The sequence below is a fragment of the Prunus dulcis genome, unplaced genomic scaffold (genome assembly GCF_902201215.1).
Source record: "Prunus dulcis unplaced genomic scaffold, ALMONDv2, whole genome shotgun sequence".
In the NCBI taxonomy this organism is placed as follows: Eukaryota; Viridiplantae; Streptophyta; class Magnoliopsida; order Rosales; family Rosaceae; genus Prunus; species Prunus dulcis.
The window spans coordinates 22,590-42,162 of NW_023010114.1; the positions used below are offsets into that span (position 1 = coordinate 22,590).

The 19,573-nt window shown below is 36.8% G+C and overlaps 1 pseudogene; it reads left to right on the forward strand.

The window, feature by feature from the left end:
* Nucleotides 1-5,460: 5,460 nt before the first annotated feature.
* On the forward strand, nucleotides 5,461-6,662 carry LOC117612922 (annotated as a pseudogene).
* Nucleotides 6,663-19,573: the final 12,911 nt, after the last annotated feature.

Here is a 19,573-nt window from a genome sequence, read left to right on the forward strand (position 1 = left end):
CTTAGTTTAGTACTTTGATCATGACGTTTGTCTTTTTGTTTGCGTTGTTTCTGTTTAGTGCAGTTCGTTTTGTGTATTTTGTTACTGTTATAGTTGTGGGAATATATATTTATCAGGCTAACAAGAAGATGACACATGGAAAAAGAATATTCCTTAGGTCAAACTTATTACCCTAATTAAATATTTAATTAGGGAAGTTATTTTTGATTTAAGATAGAAATATCTCCCTAAATCAAGGAACCAATCTCCATCAAATCTCTTGGAGTAATTCCTATTATAATTTTTGGGAAAAATAATCATAATTAAATAACGATTATTCTCCCAAAACCTTAGCACATAAAGAGAATATAAATACATGGCTACACAAGACATTCAAGATAATTCCAAAATCTTACAAAAATCCTCTTTCTCTCCTTGCAATTGACATTCCCTCTCTCATCTCTCCCACACGGCTAAGTGCCACCACACAAGGCTCTAGCTACCTAGCTCTCCCCATGAGAGAAAACTCCATCTATTTTAGCTATTACCCTATCTTTTCTCAAAGATCCAATTGGACTAACTTAGGCATTGGAGGGCCTTTAGCCAACAGCCCCCAGGTGTGGTGTATTTACTCCTATTTATTTCGCAGGGATCAAGGAAGAGAGAGAAAGAATATCAACGATCGATGAATCAACCAGGGAATATTCTCCTGTGAGAAATTTGCACAAACATTTTGGTGCTTTTATTGAGAGCATGAGTTATACTCAACGTGTGCTCTTGAATAAAAGAAATATGTTTCCACCTATACGTCACTCAACCGAAGCCTTCCAGAAAACCATGGTTGGAAGGAAGTGCATGAGAAGCAAAAACGTTCCCACTACCCAATCCGCGACTTTTGTGGTTGAAACTGCAGCTCCTCCTCCCAACCCATGGCCATGAACCTCATGCCTTCTTACGACACCACTGCCGCAAGCGTACCATCAGCTTATGCCGCCGCACCAATTGTTAGATATATGCCTTAGAAGCCAATATAAAATGGATAATTGTAAGAAAATAATATATAATAATCAAAGGGGCAAGAACGTTGCTCTAGATACATAACGTACACAAAGTAACAAATCCATGGATTAAGATATAAATGGAAAGTGGTCTAAAAAAGTTAGATGCACGAGATCTTTCCATACATATTAATATCGTATCCTAAAATGTTCTTGGTCATAGGATCACCACAGGCCATGACCCAATCATGGAGGAACTTTATTCATTCCTTCCTTTGCTGCCGTGCTCGACGTATGCTCCCTGTACACCTCTAATGAAACCTTAACCCGTGTGCAATTGGGCTCCACGTAATTCTCTCCTCTTGATCCATGATGTCAAGCAGACCTTAGTCTTAGAGTTGACCTATTGACTCAAAGAATGGAAGACCAAAACAATTTTGTTGGACAACTCCTCAACTAGATTGACTTAGTCTGAGGCCTTGGCCTTGGACGAACGCACTCGTAGGTAATTAGAGAGGTCCCATGAAGGTCCAGCAAGAACAAGAGGATAAGGAGAAGAACAAGAGCTTGCTCAGCACTTTGGCTCCTAAGCATTCGGAAGTCCTACTTAAAATATATCGAGTCTCTAATCGAGGTTAAGTCCAAGGATCAACGTGCATGAATGGTTGGGCCCACGACATGATGTTCATGCCCTTCTGGGTCCACAAAAAAGTGTTCATGAGACTAGGCCCTCAGGAAGGTCAATCTATCAACCCTTGTAACAAGTTATGTGAAGAGCCAAGCCACAGAGAATCTCTTGCAAGCACAATCCAGAATAAGATCCCACGTAGGATTTGAACCTATGATGAATCAGTGGAAACAATGATTAGTGGATATTGGTACTGTCACTGCACAGGAAGAGAAGGATTGGGGATTAGTGGTGTACCAATACGCCACATAGGCAAGATGACCAAGAAGGTCAGCCCCTACGAGCCATCGAAGAAGTTAATTAGCAGCGCCCTCATCGTGAGAAAAATCGACGTGAAACACGTACTTGGTGAGTAGAGGACATTGAGAAATTCGTGAATAACCGACTTTGGGACTTGAAAATTGAAGGAGATTCAGAGGATACCTTACGTAGGGAGATAGACCAAGTGAACTCTTCTTCTTTCACTAGTGAGATCGAGCAGGTAGCTCCCCCAAAATGGTTCTCAACGTCATCCTTCAAACCATTTAAAAAGGATTCCGATCCCAAGAGCCATCTCAAGTATTTCAAAAGTGCTATGATCCTGTACAAGGCTGAAGACGCTCTGATGTGCAAGGTATTTGCAATGCCCTGTGAGGAGTAGTCCAAGACTGGTTCCATACCCTGCCGCCCTGGTCCGCCTATGCAAAAAGCAAGATGAATCCCTTCAAGAGATTCAAGATAGAAAAGGTAAACATCATAGGATGCAATGACCAAATCGTGTCCTCTGCCTTCAAGAAGGGCTTGCGAACTAAGCATGGCTTATACCACAAGCTGGCTATCTGAATTGGCTATCTCTCTAAGACAGACTATGGCAGAGGTCTTTGTACTCGTAGACACCTACGAGCTGTGGGATCACGATCGAATCGCCGCGAAAAAGTTTACCCGGAAAGCCAATTAGATTCAGCAACAAGACCAGTGGCAAGTGCAAGTCGCAGCCCCAAGGGGACGCTCTAGCAGATGAAAACTACATTAAATTTTAGCCAAAGTGAAAAACAATCCTTAGGTGAAGAGACCACCACTCTTGAAGGAAGATCCAACTAAGAGGAATACCAGAAAATATGATGCCTTTCATGAGACACATAGACATTTAACAAATGATTGCTTTGCTTGGAAAAACACCTTAAAGAACTAGTGGGAGAAGGCCACTGTACAGAGTTCGTCGCGATGAAGGCCATCTAGCATATTGGGGATCGCGAGGCAACCAAGAAGCCTTCTAAAAGGTCATAAGGATTAATATGATCTTGGTCGATTTCGAGGAGTCTAGGTTGACCAACATAGAAGGGGAAGATTAAACGCCACTACGATCTCCTAAGTCTTAATCAGACTCCAACTAGCCAAAGACGATCCCGTGACCAGCTTCCAGTACAAAGAATTGATTGGCCTTGATCTGCTGCATAACGATGCCCTCATCATACACATTCAAACTGCCTAAGTTATGATCGATCGAATCCATGCAGATGAGGGCAAAGCAGCTAACATCCAACAACTGTTGATCATCCAGTAAATGGGTATAGAGACAACCCTAAACCCTAAAGACATCATTTTCCTTAGCTATAGTCTGACCAGCCACCTGCTCTTCGTCTACCTCTATGTCCACCGCATTGATTTGCTCACTTTGAGAAAAGAGCATGTCAGAGTAGAACGTCTCAACATCTTCATCTTCAATGAAATAACAAGGAACGACCCCACTCTTGCAGTCAAAGTAACCCAGCTATATGCTTCGATAACGACCTCAAACTTGGATTGCCATGTAGCTTTGTGATAGGGTTTAAGATTGGCTAGAAGTTTGTCATAGCTTCAAGCCATGTCAGCATTTTTGCGCTCGTGACGGAAGAAAGCTTCCTTGCGGCTATGCAGAGCAGCTACAGAAGAATTGAGTTCACTATCTTTTTTTATCAAGGAAACTTTTCAGCACATACATGCTCTCATTCATTTCAGACACCCTTGTTTCATGGCAGATCTGCTCTGCCGAGAGCTTGCCAGTCAGATCAACATTCTTTTTCTCCAACTCACTAAGCTAAGCAGAAGGATGAGGCAACATCAGACGAATTTCGAATGGCCTCAACAGCCAAAACTACACATTTTTGAAGTGAATAGACAACCGCTTCCTTTTGCTTTTCCAAGGAAAGATTTGAGAACAAGCCAAGATCACTAACCTGATGTATATGATCAACTAGCTTGATGCAGGCAGACGGGCTTGATAAAAAGTTCGTCACGAGCAGATCATACACACATACATCCTTTGTGAAGTTGCACTTGTCAACCTTTGGACCAGCTGTTTGAGTTTTCGAAGAATCCTTCGCCCGAGTAGATGACTCTCTAGCCTTCTTAGCCACCATTATCCTCGCCTCCAAAGGAGTCCATGACATTGAATCAGCTCTATGTTTGATTGCTCTTGGCTTGATAGTTGGATCGCCATGGTTAGGTGGAGGAGCAGTCCTCCCAGTTCAATCCTCATTCCTTGATTGGTGTGGACAACTCAAGCTTAGTGGAGGAATGCCAACATCTCTTTGCTTCTCGGCAGGTGAACTTGTTCGGGAATGGACATCTTTCTAGGGTAGATTGCAGGTTCTAGGATTGTCAATTGGAGACTTGACCGGAATATCCTGGACATTTTGCATGCCACCAATTTTCTTACTATCCACACCAACGAGGTGCTTGACATTAGCAGATGAGACCTCTTTCGAAGAAGATTTGATCACAACAGAATGAAGTCTTGGCTTTTTTGTCAGTGGAGACACATCCCTTGCCCATGAGGTTCTAGCTTAATCTTTAGAGGGCCTGGCATGAACCTTCCTCTTTTTAGAGAGTGCGGTCGAGGACTCCTCCCATAGTAGATTGTCCGAGGTGGCAACCTAGTTGGGATGTACATATTTTATAGTGATGCACTCAATAACCTTAATGAAACAATGTAATATGTTTTATGAATTAATAAATTTATTGTTATATTTTAAATAGGTTTTCTAAAAAATTTGTAACAAAAATAAAATAAAATGCCCATCGGCGGGCCTGGGCCTAGTCCTTTGAAACCTCCGCTCGGTCCGGCCCGGCCCAATGACGAACCCTACTATAACCCCTCATTGAAATGATCGGATGGGTCTCCTTATTTTAAAAGCCTGCAATATTTTGATCCAAAACTTATATCTCATATGATGAATTGTAATAACCATTTGAAGTTCATATCTGGTGTTTCCTTTTTGACACTTTTTAAAAAATAAAAAAATAATTTTTATCTTTTTTAGTCTATAAATATGATAATTTACTTTGTTGCTTCCTCTGATCTGATGCGTGTACTATGTGGAAAAAATGCAATCTATAATCACAAAGAATACTGAACAAATTTAGAGTGCAAGAACTAGCATCACAAAGCGAAAGCATTACAAGGATAATGAAGAAAACTCAAAAATCCTTATTCCAAAGCAACTTCAGTTGCTCATTGCTCCGGAGAGACATACCCCATCTAAATAAATGGAACTGAATGCCAAAAATCTTGACAATTTGTTATTCAACACCAACGCATAATTACACAAGCTAAAACCAACAAGACTGACAATTGGTCCTGCAAATTCTCAAGGAGAGATTAATTTTATAAAAAATTTGAAAATAACGGAGTTGCTTTTGATAATTATACAAAGGCTTTATTGTGGTTGTGTTTTACAAGTCTTTATGATCTGTTTAATTTATTATGTTATTAGCATTAGTCATTAGTTATTGTTCCTTCTGTAACATTTGTAGTTTGTTTGTTATGTAAGACTAATGTTTTTTCGGAAATCTTTTTATCTTAATGTTTTTCCGTTACAGACTTCGGAGCCTGATGCTCCGGGTTATTCGGACCCCGAGACCTACGCATTGGTATAAATTATGCTTGTATTACTTTAATTTCATTTCTTTTGTTAATCGGATTGCAATTTTTTTTGCTACTGAATTGGGTTGCGATTTTGCTGCTGGCGTTTTAAGTTAAAAGTTTAGTTCTTGCTTCCAAGTCCAAAATGCTTTTACTGAATTGGGTTGTAATTTCGCTGTCAGTATTTAAGTTAAAGTTCAGTTCATTCATTTCAAATCAAGAAAAGCACTACCAAATGTAAATGTGCAGAAGAAGAAGCACCACCAAATTGTAAATGGTGCAAGCTTCTATCTCACGGACACATGATAACTGCTGTTGGTGGGAATGGGGGTTATTCTGGCTGGAAACAGTTCATTTTGGCTGAACAGCTTCGAGAGAATCTGGCCTACCTGCGCCATGGGAGAGCATTGATAGTTAAATTGGTAAACTACTTTCTAACATTTGCCTTGCTATGAATTAAGAGAGTTGCCTTAAGGAATGTTAAAAACTTAAAATTCTCTGTCTTAATCGGTTACTCGCGTATCGGTTGATATTGTGGACTTCAATGGTAGATTTTTGGCTGTTGCAAATCCTATAATATTAGTGATTACTAAGGTATTAAACTGCCTGCTGTTGCTTCTTTAATGTGATATTGATGTAAGCGACTTTTCTACTTGATTATACTTTCTAATATCAGGTTGATTTACGTCCCAAAGGGACTGATTTTAATTGTATTGGTGATTGGGTTGTAGAGGCCACTGTAAAGAAGAAAGCAAGATTCGTTTCCTTGACTATGCTTTTATTTATTTATAATATTATCAATCTAAAGATTTTCCTGGAATTCTTGATGAGAAAACTGGTCCCATGTAGTTGGGATTAGGGCTCTATTGAGTTTGAGATCCAAAAGGAGAATAAGGTTCTTTACTTCTCTTTTTGTGCTTGTGCGCATGTACATGTGTGAAGTTCATTAACTGGACTAATTGATAACAGAAATTAAAGCTAGCTGAGTAAATAGGATGACCTATTGTTTACTTGCTATTCTATGAAACAAAATATTACTGTGTATCATTTGAATTTATTTCAACCTGAATTCTTTGGCTGTTTCTTGGTGCAGGGGCGGGACTGTTCTGGTTAGTCTTTTAAGTGGAAGTTTATGTCAAGTGATTCTAAAACATTTTGAGACCTGAACAATTGTGTACATAATACATGTAACAAGAGGGAAAACAGTTGTCGTCGTTTTTCCTTATCAATTGATTATCCTTTGGTTTTAAAATTAGTACTAATCTTTTACTCTGCTCTAATTTATCAACAATAATATTTTCATTATTTGAGAAATATACTGTATCTGATAGTTTACATTACACGGTCTCTATAGGGCTCAGCAAATGTTGGGAAATCAGCATTCATCAGTGCTTTGCTGAGTAAGTTAATGACATTCATTCTGTGTTTTGTTGCCTTTGGTAGGCATGTAGCTTATTCAAGATTAAAGTTAGTGTTTGTACCATATTTGGAAAATGGGCAAAAAATGGTCTAATTCTGAACAAAGGTTTATTAAGCCCAAGTCCAATATATTTCCTCTAGAAAAGACAAAAAGATCGTTTTGATTTTGGGCCAACGGTGGGTAAAAACTTTATAGAAAGCCAGAGTGCTAAGGGGCCCTAACTTTGGTCCACACTAAAAGTTAAGAAAATTGGTAACCGTTGCACATCGACCCACGTGAGGGTCTAAAGAAGGATTGTCACCATTAATGGCAACTTGACCGCTTTCTCTCCCAACAGGAAAAGCGAGCTGGATAATATCCACTAAGATCGGAAGAAAACGATTACCAACTGGATTTCCAGTTACAAAGGACTCAAATCAGAAAAACATCTCTTATGACCAATGTTGGTCCTATTCTTAATAACTAAAATGAGTTTTTAAAAACAGTAACTTTAATTTTCGCAAGTGCACGAACCATTTATAGTATAGCTTATGTAAATATGAGGTCGATTTCACAGAAAATGGTAACTTGGTTCCAAGTTAAAAACATAAAATAAAGAAATTGACTAACTAAAGGCAAAGTCGAATTCAACAATGCCTCTTGCTAATTACTCAAGGTCTAGGACAAAATCCTAGGACCACACACGCACTCGAAATTAGGGGTTTTGTTGTTGAAATGGTGACATGAAAGTGAAAAGAAAGAGATGGAAAGTAAACACTGGCAATAATCAACAAGTTGTGAAACAATGATTGAGAGGTGTTAGAGCCTTGGAATCGACTACTAGTCTTCCTATCCAAGTTATGAATGCATAGAAATTGACTCAAGCTTCATCAACAATAGATTATCGCATACAAGCTTATGGTATCTAGGTGCAGGGTGCATGATTCTTCTAAAGGATGTGATTATGCATGGTATCTGCACAACACGTGATCTCTAATATGCAACCTAAGCATGGTCTCTACTTAGAATAAAGCATACAAGAGTCATTAAGCTCCTTGAGAATATGATAATTACACAAGTCCTAGAACATGGTCTCTATCCTAGTCAACCTATGGTTATTAACCCCTTGAATGATTCTTAGGCCATTCATGTGTTGCTTGTGCAAGGAGAGTAGAATTGGTGAATCTAAACCCCTTTCCAACATATGCTAGATGCATAAAATCCTAGTTAACAACTTAATAATGAAAGTAAGGAAATCAATTAACTATAATGAATATTCATGATGAGGGCTTCATCCTAAACCCTAACTAAATGGATTAGTTAGACATAACTATGAATACAGAAAATAAGAAACACATAGATAGAAAAAAGAGAATAGAAGAACTAGCTGGTGGTAGCAAGGTAGTTCCTAGGACAGCTCCAAGCTCTCCCTCCTTTGCAACTAGCTCTCTTTTCTCTTTGTGGTGAATTTAAATGCGCGAGTAATGGATGAAATGAATCTGTCTCTGTCTCTCTCTCTCCCTCTTGAATGAGTGTGCAGCGGTTTGGGCCTAATTTGGCACACCCAGCCCAAAAGCCCAAAAACAACAAGGCAAACCACAGGGCCCAAGCAGTCTGGACTCTACAAATAAACTTGGGCCTCGAAAAAGAAAAAAAAGCAAGCAGCCCATGGCTCCAGAAAAATCAAAAGGGCTTGAGCATGATTAAAAGAGAAGAAGGAGTCCAAAAGGAAACAGACCCACGTGAATCTTTTTCTCTGATTTAGGAAAGTCAACAATTTCAACTGGGTTGATAAAGAGTTGACAGAGGCAAGCAAAAAGAAGGGATGTCTCTAAAATCTTTGCCACCAGAAGATCAAAACCCTTTTATATATTCAGAGATATTGTTTCTACTCCAAAGAAAGCACCATCTTTCAAGGGATACACGGACCAAGTTCTCAAAAAGAGATAAGCAGGAAAACAGGAGTTGTTCAAACTGGAAAAGCAAACTGAACATCACAGTTTGAGCTCTCACAAAGGGGCAGTTGGAATTAAAGATGGGTTAGGTTCTCTTCCAAAAAACAGAGAAGTGATTGGTCTTAAAAGAACTGACTATTGAGAGCCTATCTGCCAGAATTGATAAAAACCCCTTCTTCTTTGTATTTTAAAAATGAAAGATCTTTTGAGAATTTTGCCGCCCATTATTAAAAGAAAGAAACCCTACTCCAGAACATTTCTTATAAATATAAAGAGAGGGTGAACAGAGCAAAAGACTTAAAAAATTGAACAATCAATCAAACAATCAAAAAAATCAACCAAAGGCAAAAAACTCAAAATGATCACTTGATCACTGAGAACCTTCAAACAAACTGGAGCAACCAAAAGCTCATTTGAGCCACAAAAGAAGCCAGCTATAGATCAGAACTTCCAAAGTTTAGACTTAGAGAAATAAGTCATTCAAAGCGAGACTTCTGTCGTTAAAAATTTGGTTCAGCAGAAGCCAAGACAAGCAGAGTTTTGAGTTTTCAAAAATATGAAAACCTCAACAAATTTTACAGTGCACTTCCAGCTTATTAAGTCCTCAAGTCTAGCCACTTCTGTCCCTTCAGACTGAAGAAGCCGCAGTTCTGCCCTCTCAAAAGCCTCCCAAGGCTTGAAGTGGATTAAAGCTCTGCCCAAATTGAACTTTGGTATCGATTTACAGCTGAAGCTAAGCAGTTGAAGTTGTTAATAGCTCAGTCCAACACAGGCATACTCAGTCCAGCCCGAATTAGAAGTTTCTACCTAGGCAAAAATGGGATTCCAGCCATCTTTTTGTCTTTCTAGAGTTGATTTCTCCCTTTTTAATTTTGTAAAAGGGAGTTCTGCCTAAAACAGTCCACTTTATTATCATCTATTATGGCCAGAACTACCAATTCTATACTGTGATAAATTATGAAGTCCTCACCAGTCTGAGGTAGGAAAAGAACTTATTTGGGAGATATTCCTCACCCAAATTCACAATTGCTTGTTTAGAAATCAGTAACATGGGGCTCAAATTATCTATTTCAAAGAAGTCTGTTAGGATTTTTTATTGCTAGCAGTGGCACGCTCGCACACCAAAGAAAGTTGGCTTGTTGACTAGTTAATGGTTTTCAAGGCAATGGGGACCCTTCCATCACAGGAGTAAAAAACAAAACGGGTGAACAGCAGCTCTCCATTTATAGAGTGCCAATTTCTTCTTCCCTTTTGGCTGGTGAAGCACATCTCTCTTAGCTGCTCCCAACTGCCTTAGTTGCCCAATAAATGCCAACCGCTCTAGCTGCCCAATAAATGCTTTTATTTTGCTAGTCCTCAAGTAAAACAAAATAAAACTACCATTTAGAAAACCGGAAATAAGCAGCTAGTCTACGAAATAATATCCTCAAAGAATCACAATCAAAATCTAAATTCCATAGATAATTCAAGAGTATGCGCAGCTTACAAAGACATCCTTAAGTGTAGTGTGTGAATGCCGAATCAGAACAACACCTGCAACTCAAATAAGTACATGAGCGCACACTTAGAGCAAAATTAAGAATTCCGAACCCCATAAGCTCATTATCAAATCAGCTCTCCACAGTAATACCATACAATACCGAGGATCAAAAGGACTTTACAAGGGTTGTAATAAGGCTTAGGGTAGTGGCTGAATGAAAGAAGAGGCATGGATGTATAACAACATCTTGAGCACAACTAAAGCACATGTAAGAGCATGAGAGATTGCTGAACTTTGTAATGAGCAAGGAACACATACACGAGTATATTTTCAACATAATTTTAGCACCTTCATATCTGTTTATTTGGCCTAATTTTGTGGCTCTTTACCCTAGATCACCATGATCTTTTCCTTATAACACCCTAAGGGGTGACTACATTGGTCACACTTCATTACCTCTTTTGATTAGTTACCAATAACCCCCAAACTTATTTCTTTTAAACACTTGGCTCTTTACCCTATATATATCGCTCATTGAGAGAAGAATAAACATATCAGTTTAAACCCTAATTATTTTTGTGTTCTCTCTCTCTCTCTCTCTCTCTCTCTCTCTCTCTCTCTATAGCAAAGCTTGTATTGGTAGGCTTCGGCGCGGCAATAAGAATTACACGAACAACTTTTGAGGTTTTAAATTATTTTCAAAATTTGTTGATTTTTCGTCCAAAAATTAATATTTTTATTTTTATTTTTTAGATTGTAGCTGCAGCTGATATAGCCTAGAATGTAGATGCATCCCTGAATTTGTCAGGCCTTGAAAATGGTAGTTAGATGAGTAAAAATGCTACCCATTAGAGCAAGCGCAGTGCTAGGGCCTTGTCCTGGCAACAGGCCCCCCTGGGCCCGAGTTCCACCTCCAGCGTGCCAAACCCAGCCCGGGCAAGGCATGAGACCCACTAGCCCGAGCAAGCTAGCAGGCAAAAATGGATTGGGTTGTTGCCCAAAGGCTGCTAACTTCAACGTGACGTCAACGCTGACCCACCAACCCATATAGCCCAACGGCTACAAGCTACGTGGCTTCTCCTGGAGCCTCCAATCAAATTGTCTTGCCCAATCCAAAGGCTGAAAAAAAATATCAAACAATTTTTTAAAAAAATCAAAAAATTAGGAAATTTTTTTCTATAAATACCAACCAATATTATTCACTTTCCACACTAAATCTTCATATATAAATTCATCTCCTTCCAATATTTTTCACTTTCTACACCAAAATTCCATTTGTGCAAAAACACAGATGTTCTCTTCCATCGAAGCCGGAGGATCATGGACAAACGTTTAAAGAGGTCAAATATGGGCGGCAAGGTAAAAAAAAATTAGTTACCATTTTATTCAATTTAATGTCATTTTTAATATATATTTCTTGCATTTTCAATTTCATTTCTTGCCCATAGTCGGTTCCAGTGGTGCATTCCGTGTTGGAAATAATGGCACTATTACGTCCTCCGAAGGAAAATACTCCCCCACATCATGATCTGGTGGAACTGCCTTCGCCAATGGTTGAGTCGTCCTTATACTCGATTGTGTCAAACTATGAGGATCGGGAGTATTTCAATTGTATGATGAATGAGTAGGTATTTCAATTGTATGATATGAGTGAGATGTGAATTTTATAATAAATATGGACACGTGACAACCAAAAATCTTATCCAAAAATGTTATCTGAATTTTTAGGTGAAAATTTTATAATAAATATTGACACGTGGCAACTGAAAATCTTATCTGAAAAGCTCATCAAAATTAATGGTTTAAGTATAAAAATAGAAAATAAATTAAAGTGAATAGTAATTGCTCTTGCCATTGCTTTTTACGGTGGAATAAAAAAAGACAAGACTGCCACTATTCACGTGAATACTGACAAACTTTGCCTTACCCTTGCCTTTTGGGGTTGAGTGTGCCGTACAAGTTAGCTGGAGACCTTAATAAGAGCATCCACAGGGGGGTGTGTATTTTCGGAGGTGTAAAACCACTTTTACATCCCCTTTACACCCCCAGGGGGTGTAAATACGTTTTTTGCTCCAATGGGAAATGATGTAAATCCAAAGATGCATATTTGATTTGTTTGTGATAATTATTTTTTGTGTGCTTTTTTTGTATGTTTTAATTTTTAAAATTAACTTTGTGTGTGTTAGATTTATTTTATTTTTTCAAATAAATGGACCTAAAAAAATTTAAATTTGGAGAACATATGATTTTACCTACAAACTAACATAAAAATATCTATGTAGAAATCTGGGGCATTGGAAGTGCAATGCAAATTGCATGAAATCTAGGCCTTCCATTTTGAATTCCAATCCTTCTCTTTCCCTTTTTCTCTTGTGGGTCCCGCCTGCAAAGGATGTAAAAAAAGTTGCAAATGTGCATTTAATTTTACATCCATGGTGGGGGTGTATTTTTACAATCTTTTCATTGGAGATGATTCCGGCGACAAATGGTGTATATTTAAGAGCATCCACAATGGGGGGTGTAAATTAGGGGGTTTAAAGCCACTTTTACATCCCCTTTACACATCCGGGGGGTGTAAATACGTGTTTGCTCCAATGGGAAAAGATGTAAATCTAAGATGTATAATTGTTTTGTTTGTCTTAATTCGTTTTTGTGTTAAATTTGTATTTTATGTTTACTTTATAAAATTAATTTTTTTTTTGTATTAGGTTAAATTTAATTTTTCAAACAAATAGACCTAAAAATATTTAAATTCGGAGAATATATGATTTCATCCAAAAACATTGGGGGGAGCATGAAAACCACAAATGAGCAAACAACATGTGAATTTTTTTTTCCAGCAATTACTGTAGCAGTGGGTCCCAACCTTTTATGATGACTTTTCTTCATTTTTCTTCTCTTTTCTCGGGTAGGTCCCACCTGCAAGGGATGTAAAAATAGATGTAAATATACATTATATTTTACATTTCCATGGTGGTGATGTATATTTACATCCCTTAACATCTTCCCATTGGAGACGATTCCGATGACAAGGGGTGTATATTTAACATACACCCCCATATACACCCCCCACTGTGCACTAGTAAAAAAAACCCCTTGCGCGACCAAATTTTGCGCGACGAAAAACTATTCGTCGCTCAAAGTCACTTTGCACGACGAAACTCAAAACTTCGTCGCTCAAAGTATTGCGCCACCAAATTTTGCGCGACGAAAAATAATTCGTAGCACAAAGTCACTTCGCGCGACAAACTTTTGCGCGACGACAATACATCGTCGCTCAAAGTCTTGAGCGACCAAATTTTGCGCGACGAAAAAACATTCGTCGCGCAAAGTAACTTTGCGCGACAACACTACATCGTCGCTCAAAGTGACTTTGCGCGACGAACTTTTGCGCGACGACAATACATCGTCGCTCAAAGTCTTGCGTGACTAAATTTTGCGCGACGAAGTTATTGTTTCGTCGCTCAAAGTAACTTTGCGCGACAACAATACATCGTCGCTCAAAGTGACTTTGCGCGACGAAACAATAACTTCGTCGCGCAAAGTCCTTATAAAAATAAAATATATATATTTTAAAATCTTTGCATGACGTAATCCAAACATTTCGTCGCCTAAACTAATTTATTTTTGTTTTTTATTTTGTATGCATATAACACTTAAGAAATTAAACAGTATATATATTTATTAAGTAGCTTTAAATTTATTATTTTAGATCGGATCGGATTTTTGTTAGAAAAATATATTATTGTTGTTCAGATTGGGTTTTTGTTAGAAAATATATATTTTAAATTGACGATCGAATTAGTTCATTGTATTCATATAGGGTCAAGGAGTGTAGCTGTAAAAAAATCATCAAAATCGGAGTTAACATAACCGTTAAATCGTGATTTTTCATTATAACCGTCGAAAAGTTTTGTCCCATTACTTGATCTCTGAATGTTTATTTTTTCCGATTTTTGGCGTATATGATCTCGAAGTATAAACAAACAAGTTTGACGGTTGGATCGTTGAAACTAGTTTTGGTGAATGCATATGCCATCAAAACAATATATTCACTAACAATTAAGAGTTTATTTATACGTTCGTTAAATATAACATAAGATTTTGTGGTATCCACTAGTGTAAATATTTTAAATTGAAGATCAAATTCAGTCATTGTATTCATATAGGGTCAAGGAGTGTAGCTGTAAAAAATCATCAAAATCGGAGTTAAAATAACCGTTAAATCGTGATTTTTCATTAGAACCGTCGAAAAGTTTTGTCCCATTACTTGATCTCTGAATGTTTATTTTTTCCGATTTTTGGCGTATATGATCTCGAAGTATAAACAAACAAGTTTGACGGTTGGATCGTTGAAACTAGTTTTGGTGAATGCATATGCCATCAAAACAATATATTCACTAACAATTAAGAGGTTATTTATAAGTTCGTTAGATATAACATAAGATTTTGTGGTATCCACTAGTGTAAATATTTTAAATTGAAGATCAAATTCAGTCATTGTATTCATATATGGTCAAGGAGTGTAGCTGTAAAAAAAAATCATCAAAATCGGAGTTAAAATAACCGTTAAATCGTAATTTTTCATTTATAACCATCGAAAAGTTTTGTCCCGTTACTAGATCTCTGAATGTTTGTTTTTTGCGATTTTTGGGGTATACGATCTTGAAGTATATACAAATAAGTCTGACGGTTGGATCGTTGAATGGTGTGTGTATATATATTTATTTATTAAGTAGCTTTAAATTTATTTATTTTGTACGTATAACACTTAAGAAATTGAATAGTATATATATTTATTAAGCAGCTTTAACCTTATTTATATTTTAAATTGTAAAATAAAATAATTTTAATTTTATTATTCATAACAATTATTTTTATAAATATTGTGTTACGAACCAATTTTTCGTCTCTCAAAAGTTTGCGCAACCAACAGTTTGTCGCGCAAAACTCTAAAAATTTGGACGGGTACCAAAAATGGGACGCGGGATTTTTAAAAAAAATAGACTTTGCGCGACCAATATTTTTTTTAGACTTTGCGCGACCAATATTTTTTGTCGCTCAAAACTTTGCGCGACCAATATATTTTTTTCGTCTCGCAAAAATTTGGGCGGGTACCAAAAATCGGACGCGGGAATTTTTTTAGACTTTGCGCGACCAGTACGTATTTTTCGTCGCGCAAAAATTTAAAAATTTTGGCGGGTACCAAAAATGGGGCGCGGGGATTTTTATTTTTTTTAAATAATTTTTTTAGACTTTGCGCGACCAATAATACTATATTCGTCGCGCAAAAATTTAAAAATTTTGGCGGGTACCAAAAATGGGACGCGGGGATTTTTTTTTTTAAATAATTTTTTTTGACTTTGCGCGACCAATATTCTCTATTCGTCGCGCAAAAATTTAAAAATTTTGGCGGGTACCAAAAATGGGACGCGGGGATTTTTTTTTTAAATAATTTTTTTTGACTTTGCGCGACCAATATTCCTCTATTCGTCGCGCAAAAATTTAAAAATTTTGGCGGGTACCAAAAATGGGACGCGGGGATTTTTATTTTTTTTAAATAATTTTTTTAGACTTTGCGCGACCAATATGTTTCGTCGCGCAAAAGGTTGCGCGATTAATATTCCAATATTTTTCGTCGCGCAAACCTCTGCGCGACCAACAATATTTTTCGTCGCGCAAAGTGATACGGTTTTTAAAACCGAAATAACTCCACCATTTTCTCAATGCCTTTCTCTACTCTTACCTCTCCTTTCTCTTTCCCTCTCCCCAAATCCCACCATTTCTCTCACTCACTCCTCTCACTTAATCTCTCATCTCTCTCTTCACTATCTCTCACTCTCTCTCACTCACTCTCTCATCTCTCTCACTCACTCTCTCATCTCTCTATCACTATCTTCTCTAATTCTCTCACACTCACTTCTCCCTCTCATTCTCATTCACTCTCAATCTTGCCAAAAGGTATATTCTCTCCAAATTTTAAATTTTTTTCATTAATATGTGTTTTTTGAGTTAATTTTGAGTTTGTGTGGGTTTTGGGGTTGAGTAAAGGGGAGGGATTGGAGTTTGGGTTGGATTTGTGGTATAACAATTTTAGGGGAGATTATGCCTTTTTTTTTTTTTTGTGGTTATTTGACCATATTTATTTTTTTTGTAGGGAATCATCGAGACTTTGACGGCTAAAGTTGAGGATTAGGAAGCTATCAAAACATATCCTCCACCACTACCACCACAATACGCTTGTATTAGGATTTTATTATTGTACTTTGTTAATTTATGTGTACATTTTGAATATTATATATATATTTATTGGATAATTTAATCACTATTTTTCATATGTAATTTTATTTTGAATATGTCAATTTAAATTAAAGTAATTAAAAAAATCATACAATTAAATTAAATTTAAAAAGTAAAAATTAATATCAATTTAAATTAAAGTAATTTTAAAAAGAAATCATACAATTAAATTAAATTTAAAAAGTAAAAATTTGAAAAAATTCATATAAATAAATTCATATTAAAGAAATAATAAAACAAAAAGTCAAAAACCTTGCGCGACAAAATATTTCGTAGCGCAAACTATTAAATTAGTTTATTTTAAATTAAAAAAATTTAAAACAAAAAATATTTCGTCGCGCAAAACTCAAAAAATTTGGGCAGGTTCCAAAAATTGGACGCGTGAATTTTTTATTTTTTTTAAATTTTTTTAGACTTTGCGCGACCAATGTTTTCCGTCGCGCAAAACACTGCGCGACCAATATATTTCGTCGCGCATAACATTTGCGCGACCAATGTATTTCGTCACGCAAACTTTGCGCTACCAATATTTTTGGTAGCGCAAAGTGACTTTGCGCGACCAATCTTTTTCGTCGCACAAAGTCCCTTTGCGCGACTATATGTTTTCGTCGCGCAAAGTCACTTTGTGTGACCAATGAAATATCTTCGTCGCGCAAAGTCTTTCTTCACGATCTTTGCGCGACGGATTCTGCGCGACGAAGTTTCTGTCGCGCTGAAATTTGTGCCACTACAATGTATTTTGCGCGACAAAATTCTCTTCGTCGCGCAAAGTGTAAAATGTAGTAGTGGTGGATGCTCTAACATTCACCCCCATATACACCCTCCCATTATGGATGCTCTAACAATATTAATTACCTTATCACTTGACTGAATATTGGTACAACGTAAGTTGATAAGCATAGACATCAAGACTGAATTTTTGGAGATACACGATAAACAAGTTGTTTGCCTTCCTGCTTTTGTCAACACTGCATGCAAAGGCCGACCTAAGGCTAGGCTGGAGTGGGCTCCAGCCTAGGGGAACATTTATGAAATATTAAACATGGTCTTATTATTATAGGTTTGTTCCTACTCAAATAAATATTAGCCCATTGCACCAAATAAATATAGCCCACACATGCATTGTTTTTCTTTTTTTAAATAAATTAATAATAGCTCAGTCCTCTATTTAAAATAAGCCCACTCTTAAAGCATATAGGAAATAATAAATGTCAATCCAATCCAAACCTATATAAATTTGATTAGAAGCAGAACTCACGCTAAGGCTCTATCAACTTGAGCTATTCTAATCATACTGATATTGGGCTATGCCCACATAGAGCAAACATAACAAAATTTCTTCTAGCCACCCAAAACGCCATATTTGAACCTTGAGAACCTAGAAGAAATAGCTCTTCTCCTCTAAAAAATTGTACCAACCTATCTTGAGTAGGTTCTTCAATCTTGGTAAGTTTAATATACATATATTCAATTCCAATTTTTATTGTTGTTGTTAAGTTTTTATGATTTAGGGTTTGAGTGAAAACTTTTGGAGATTGTTGATATATGTTTTATTTTTGCAACTTGAATTATTAATTAGCATATATGATTTTTAATGTCTAGTATTTTTGGGGAATCAACTTATTGTATCTTGTTGATAAAGCAAAAGATGCATCTAATAGAGGGCAAATGACCATTGTTTTAAGATTTGTTGATAAGGATAGTTTTGTAGGAGAACCTTTTTTTTGAGATTGCTTGGTATTTATTTATATTTTGTACTTATTTGTGTTATATTTGCTCGTATTGTGGCTTTGTTTGATTTATAAAATTTTATTTACATTTTTGTTTAAGAGAAAAAAGTCTTATAATATATCTCCTCTATAAATAAAAAAAATTTAACCTACCCCTATAAAAATTCCTGAATCCGCCATTGACTGCATGCATGGACCCAACATTGACTTGAGCCAAGCCATTACCCTCTCTCTCTCTCTCTCTCTCTCTCTCTCTCTCTCTCTCCACCGAAGCTTGTATTGGTATGCCACAACAGTAAGAATTATATGAACAACCTCTGAGGTTTTAAATTGGTTTAACAAAATTCATTTTCGTTAATTTTTTGTCAAAAAATTAATGATTTTATTTATAAAAAAAATTTCCTTCAAATCACAAAGTTTGACCCCAGTATTATATTGCAAATACATTCATCATTTGCATAAAGTTTCATTGAGTGGGCTAGTTTCAAATGGGATGGTTTGTGTCTACATGGTTACAAGAGTTTTTTTTCAAGACTACATGGATATTTGAAATGTTGAAAAATAAAAATAAAAATAAAAATTGTAGCTACAACTGACATAGTCCAGAATGTAGATGCGTTCCTGAATATGTCAGGCCTTGAACATGGTAGCTAGATGAGTAAAAATGCTACCCATTATACATTGGTGGTTGAGTGTGTCGTATACAAGTTAGCTGGAGACCTTAATTACAATATTAATTACCTTATCACTTGACTGAATATTGGTACAATGTAAGGTAATAAGCATAAACGTCAAGACTGAATTATTGGATATACACGAGAAACACGTTGCTTTGCCTTCGACACTGCATGCATGTACCCAACATTTAGGGGTGGGCATAAAAACCGATAAACCGATCAAACCGACCGAACCAAACCAAACCAAATCGAAAAAGGAAGTTTTTTGACTAAACCGAAAAAGTCAACTATGGACCTGAACCGAACCGAAGGTTCACGGTTCGGCCTTCGGTTCCAAAATTTTCAGAACCGGTGGACCTGAACCGAACCGGACAATATTTATATATATACACATTATACGTGGCGTCGTTTGATTGGCCAAAAAATAATTGCATGTGAGACATGTTGCAGAGCAGCGTATCCCTCAGATTTATTTTTTTTCCTT